Raw genomic sequence first — 6,388 nt, 5'->3', positions numbered from 1 at the left:
CGGACGGGACAGGACGGAGCCTCTCCCGGTGCGGCAGAGGCAGGGGGAGCGGGATGGGGAGCGGGACCGGGAGCGGGACTGGGAGCGGGACTAGGATGGGGAGCGGGACTGGGATCGGGACTGGGATGGGGAGCAGGGGCCGGGCGGGCTCTGCCCGGGGGCCGCCCATCCGGGGAGGGCAGCGCGCTCCCTCCTGCGCATCCCGAGCGCCAGCGGGAAGCTGGTTTCCCTGAAGAACCGCTGTTGGCGGGCCCCACGCCAACCTCCGTGCTTAGAGTCGTCTGGAAGTAGACAAAGTGCGGTCTGAGCAGAGCTCTTCAGTGTTTGAAGTGCCACCACCACCACAGCTAAAAGAGGGATGGGAAGTCAAAGGAGGGAAATGCCTCTGAATGACTTGAGACCTCTGGTGACAGAAATGCCCAGTGATACAGTGCACCTGAGCAAGCATCACTCATCAGATATTAACTCAAGAAGCCTTCTTCAGGCATAAGAAGGGCTGTTGTGTTTCATACCACGGGTTTGTCTTTATTGAAATCACCAGCACGTATCAAAACCATCAAGTTTCCTTGACTCATCTCCCGATGAGGGGAGCAAGTCTTTGTACTGAAACATCCAATGACTCCGGGAAGACAGGAAGGACAACAGTGCTTACATTGGTAAAGTCACAGAATTACCCTCTCACCCTTAGAAAATAATCAGTCCTATCAAAGCTTATTTAAGGATAAATATTGGAATTTTGCAAAATATTTCGGTTTAGTATCACAAATCAATATAAATATCTAGAGTCACTATCCTATTGCCTTTGCCACATGGACAGCCAGCTGAAAATTAGTTGTATAGTGCTTGACCTTCTCTTTGGGTTAAAATGTTGATATGCTCTTCACTGCCTCTTTTCAAAGGAAAAAAATAAACAGTGGAGTGATTGGGAGAAATGCAGAAATCAAATGTTCTTGCATTTTAAATTATAAAAGTTCTTGTAATTGCTAAGTGAGTGCTTTTGTCCAGCTTCAAAATCTGATAGGCAAATATATGTGAGAAATGAATCTTTACTTGGCAGGAACCTTCAGCTCCAAGAAGATAGACAAAACAGTGCTAAAAGCAATGGAGAGAACTGACAGCTTGTTAGACTTTTGAATGTTTTGTGTGAAGCTGTCCTTTTGGAAGACATTGGTATTTTCTTGGTTGCGGATCAAACAAGCCCCTAATTTCCCTCCACTGGCAATAAGCCACAGTGCTGGAGTCCTAATTTACTGGAGTGGGTTTTAATTACAAGTGGAGTCTACAAAATTTAGACTTCTATTCTTCTACATAATCCAAATAAAGGTTCAAGCTGAAGATTTCATGAGATGATGAATATATCACTGAATTAATTAGAAAAATTGGAAAATTTTGATTTCTTATTCAAATTTGCATGAAAATGTTCACTGTCCCTCCCCTGTGGACTAAATGAAACTTCTTTCCCATCAATTCTGTTTTCAAAGAAAAAAAAAATTCAAACAAAGAAAAAGGGAAATCCCGATATCAATAGCAAAGCCCAAACCACAGTGCTACCACCCACCCATGCTGAAAAATATGTTTGCAATATGGCATGCAGAGCTACACAGCAGGGAGAGGGTGAAGGGAACTTAAATCAGAATTGACCGACACATGGCTGAGATTAGAAATAGAAATGAAATTTCCCAGCCAAGAGAAACCACAATAACATACATATTATAAAATGAAGGAGGAACTTTCTACCCTTAACAGCCACAATCTCAGCTTTCCTTAGAGCTCTGGATCAGCAGAGAAAATAATCAGAACCATTCTGAAAGCCGTTCCTGACCTGGAAGGAAAACAAGGAGATATGTGTGCTAGACAGTGAATCAGTATCCATGTGTCTTTGTCCTTATACAATACAGATAATTCTCCACACTGACTTTAAGACACTGTGGCCTTTCTCCAAAACTAATACTATGTCATTGCCTTGGTTTTCTTCTCTCACTAGTCCACAGGCAAATTTAGTGGGATAAAAATAGAGGAAATAGATGTAAGCAATTATAATACTATTTATATGATATCAGAAAGTGAATAAGAATTTTTTTTTTTTTTTTCCTGCACAATGCAAATACTGTTTCTGGGCATAAAAGTAAACCAGAGGAGTGCTTTTATTCACGACAAAATTTTCCAAATAAAGATTTTGCACAAGTACACTACTCAGTGATGTTGTTAATGTTATTATCATGAGGTAAAATGGAGCACGTGCTCTGATGTTTGCACTGCCTTCAAGAAAGATAAATGTATTGGTGAAGTGTTAAAAGGCTGCAGTATTCTCCAGGGGTCTGCTACTTCCAAACCTGGTCTCTACAGAATGAGGTACAGATATATTATTTTATTATTTTAAAGAATTTCTTTCCACATTCACACTGTCTCAGTACAGACATTCATTTCCAGGTTGTGTTCTGTTTGTTTGCTACCTGTAGGGTGTGTTCTGCCTCTGTGCAGGGGCGGGCTCCTCCTTTACTGCCTGGCAACCAGCCATGTGCTCCGGCCAAACCTACGCCGCCAGAGCATTTTCCACTCCATGTCAGTGTTTTCCCCTCCCTTTGCAAAAGTTGATATGGCACTGGGATAGTTTACTTTGGCTGTGTTGCAGTAAAGAATGGCATGTTCTCTATCTGTGCTGATAGGACTTCAAGAGAGCTAAGTTATCAAGTTAATACAATTTTTTTCCCCCCAGGCAAAACTGTAGGTTGCTCATGGCTAGAACGTCCAGCTCTGTCTTTTGTCGCTGGCTCACGGGCAGGTTAGACCTTGCTGTCACACTCACATGTACTGCTGTGTAGAAGCAGTGGATTCATCCCAGTAACTCTCATGTGTCACCAACAAACCTGTAGAACAAAAGACTCAACAGATCTAGGGAGGCTGAAGATAGAAATCATTGTGGCAGTTTTGCTCTCCTCTTCATCATCCAGCCAACATGATCTCACTATACCCTCTCCTTCCCCACCTGCTTATATATAAAAATCTCTAGTCCAGCATAATCGCACTTTCCACCCAATTTGAGTCTAGAAACCAATTTTCCTACATTTTTTCTGTTGGTAGGAAAATGCTTGCAGTTCTTTTCCATTGCTGATATATTGGGGGTTTTGTTTCTACTCTTTACCTTAGTTTTGATCCCTGAATCAACCCAAGCATGTTTTTCATTACTTTTTGCAGACATACCCAACAGAATGGGTTCATTTGCTATTAGCTAGAAAAGGCAGAAGTCCTCAGGGTCCAAAATCTCCTGTTCCATTAAGACCCAACATTTCAAAGAAAGGGGTTGGCCATATGTTGGGAAACCCACACCAGCCCCACAGGAAAGATGAAAGCATAAGAGCAGAGACCTTTCTACACGTGCTACCACCCACCCTCTCTGCTGTATCAAGGCTGATGCCAGCCCCTCCAGCAGGGAGCCATCTCTCACTTTTGCTCTTGGATGTCACCTGGCCAGCACTCTCACGGCATGCTTCAGGGGGCACATTCTGCTCACTGCCACCAGACAGGGACTGGGGCTGGCCAACGCAGTCTGTGCTCCTGCCAAGCACATCTGTCGGTGCCTAGGCCCACCCTGGCCTGCAAAGCACATCAGTGGGAAAGTGTAGTCACGGCTAAGGGTGAGCAGAGTCTGCTCAGCTCTCACTCAGAAGTTTCCTTGCTAAGTCAATCAAAAACCCTCCCAGATGCACGGCTTCCCTTCACCCCCTCTCCCACACTAATTGGAGAGCCACAAGCTCACTCACCCTTTGCCACTCTAGCCCACACATGCCTGACCCTTGAAAATCACATAAGACCCTCAGCTCTTATCTTACTCTACACACACCTCATCTTCTTTATCTCTCCCACTGACCTCTCACAGCCCCTTTGTTTGACCTTTCTGGGCAACAATGGTATGCTACCACATTCAGTTAAAGCTATTTTATCTCTCAAAATCGTCCCTTTCTTGAGGGAAAGAAAAACAGCCCCCTGGGGAATCCCTTTGCACCATTTATGCAGTGAGGTGCTAGCACCAGCCTGCAGAAGTGTGATACCTCAGGAGATGATGCAGAAAGGAAGGAAGCCAACTCCTTCCTTTTATTCCTTAAAAGCAGATCACTTATTGTAACAATAATTGAGATAAAGGCAAACTCCTGGGGGGGAAAAAAAAGGCAAAAACCCTAATATCTCTTTGGGGTGCTATACTATGCTCTGGAGCAGTGTATTTACAGGCCAGCTGTAGCTCACTTTGCCATTGACAGCCAGTCCTTAGGAAGGGGTGGGCAGATGTTGCCCTAACCAGGGGTCTTCAACTTCTCCTCTTAACCCTTCCCTACGTGATTTAGTCTGCGGAGTATTTAGACTTTCCTTCCATGTACTGCCCAGGTACAGCTTTCAGCCTTTCAGCATAGTCACAACAACACCAGTACCCTGAAACCCACAGAGCCGTGAGCGTGGTGACCCGGCCAGCTCATGACATTTGAAGTGGCAGGGGGTTATGACATTTTTTGGGCAGGAAAGCTTGTCATTTGTCCCATTTTCTCGTTATTATTGAAGCGTAATGTTTAGAGTATAAAGGAAGTCCTCTGCTCTCCCAGTGGTGGGTCACACTATAAATACCCCAGATGGCACAGGACAAGGAGGGCTGTAAAACTCAGGATGTGGGTCACAGGATGGCTGTCTGCTTGCTGTCTGAGGGAACACGATAATAAACTCTTCCAAAGAGCTCTGATAACACCACATGAAAGGAGTACAAACACTGTGGAGGGGATCTTCGGCTGCTGTAAAATGTCACTGCTCTCTTCAGTTCATGATATGCTGCTTTTCTTATTTCCTTCCCTTCTCAGCCTCCTCCTGAGTGCCTGGGGTTGAAAAGTATGCACAAACCTTTTGCCTTCTGCATTACTCTCCAGCTCCTTTTCCCTTTCAGTGCAGACACACCTCCGTGTTCCTGCAACCTCCTCCTTAACCTATGCAGCGCTCATACAATTCTGACACTTCAGCCAACGGTTCCCTGAAGGATATCAGCACTGTGCCAAAAATACAGAGCCCTTTTCCCTGCCCCCAAGGGTCACAGGCACAACAGGGAGGTGATTCAGCACAGTCAAACAGAGGCCACCAGGTTCCTGGAACAGATTTTAAACAGAAACATTTCTTATGTAAAAATCACCCTTTATTCTCCTAGAGAATTCAAAAACAAAATTCAGGAATTTTGTCAACCTGTGCAATAAGAGGATGTTCACTGAGAACATTGTGCCTATTACTGCAGTTTTATTATCAAAATATTATTGGCTATGTTGTTAGTGTTTTAATAATCCTGGGATAATGTTTTTGCTAAGATTTAAAAGAGTATTTGGGAGGAATGGGAATAACAAAACAATGCTGGATTGATTTCAAACCTTCAGAAATGATCTTTGCAAACCCCCTTAAGCAGTTATTCATGGTTTTGATCTGAGTACCTGAATATTCCCCCACCCCCAACCTTTCAAACCCCCAAATCCTGGTGTGGACACAGCTCTATGGAGTGTCTATTCCAGATGAATTTCAGTGGTTGGTAAATGCTTGGGACTGCATTTTTATCTGCACAGTTTTGTTAATGGCTTAGAATTTACACTGCTTTAGCTATGCAAGTGAAGCAGTATAGTTTTGTAATCTAAGTCCACATTTCACCCAGACAGAGTTGAAAGGCGCAACTCATGGTTCCTAAGGCAAAGCAGATTTATTTCTTTTTTATTCTCCTTTCCCCTGAGATAGGAACTGCCCTCTGCTGCTGAATCAGCAGGATGTGCCCCATGACACTGACTTTAGCTGTCTGGAAAGCTGTTAATGGGTCTGAAATCCATCCCCTACCCCAGCCTCTCACACAGCGTGCTCGGGAGAGGCAGGGAGCCGAGCACACAGCAAGGGAGAGGGAAGCAGAGACCCCTGATACACACAGCTGCTATCTGTGATAAGCTGCATCCTGTGCCATGCTCCACCTCGCTGCAGCAGGGAAGGCGTTTGAACTCCGAGACCCTTCCTCAGTTCAATCCCTATCTGACAAACACACAGCAGGCAGCTGGAGGAAAAAAAGCAAAGTTCAACCCATCCCAAATGACTCAGTTTCTGAGATTTCTGACCAATTTCCTAAAACTCTGCCCTGAGGATTTTTTTAGGCAGTGCCAGTAAATTTGAACGGTATAAATAACTGAAGAAGTTCATAGTAGCTGTGGGGTGGTGATGTAAAGAGATAGAGCTGGGGTGGGGGTAAAAGCACCTCAATTATGTGCAGATAGTAAAAAATCAGGCTGCTTTCAGAGAGCTCCTTGCTTGGAATGGCTGCAGCTGAGCTCGGGTCTCTCACTTGCCCCAAACCCACCTGAGCCCGGGTGTTGGCTTGCGTGTCCCCTTCGCC

Source organism: Passer domesticus, chromosome 1 (assembly GCF_036417665.1).
Source record: "Passer domesticus isolate bPasDom1 chromosome 1, bPasDom1.hap1, whole genome shotgun sequence".
Taxonomy (NCBI): Eukaryota; Metazoa; Chordata; class Aves; order Passeriformes; family Passeridae; genus Passer; species Passer domesticus.
Note: the sequence above shows the minus strand (reverse complement) of the source record.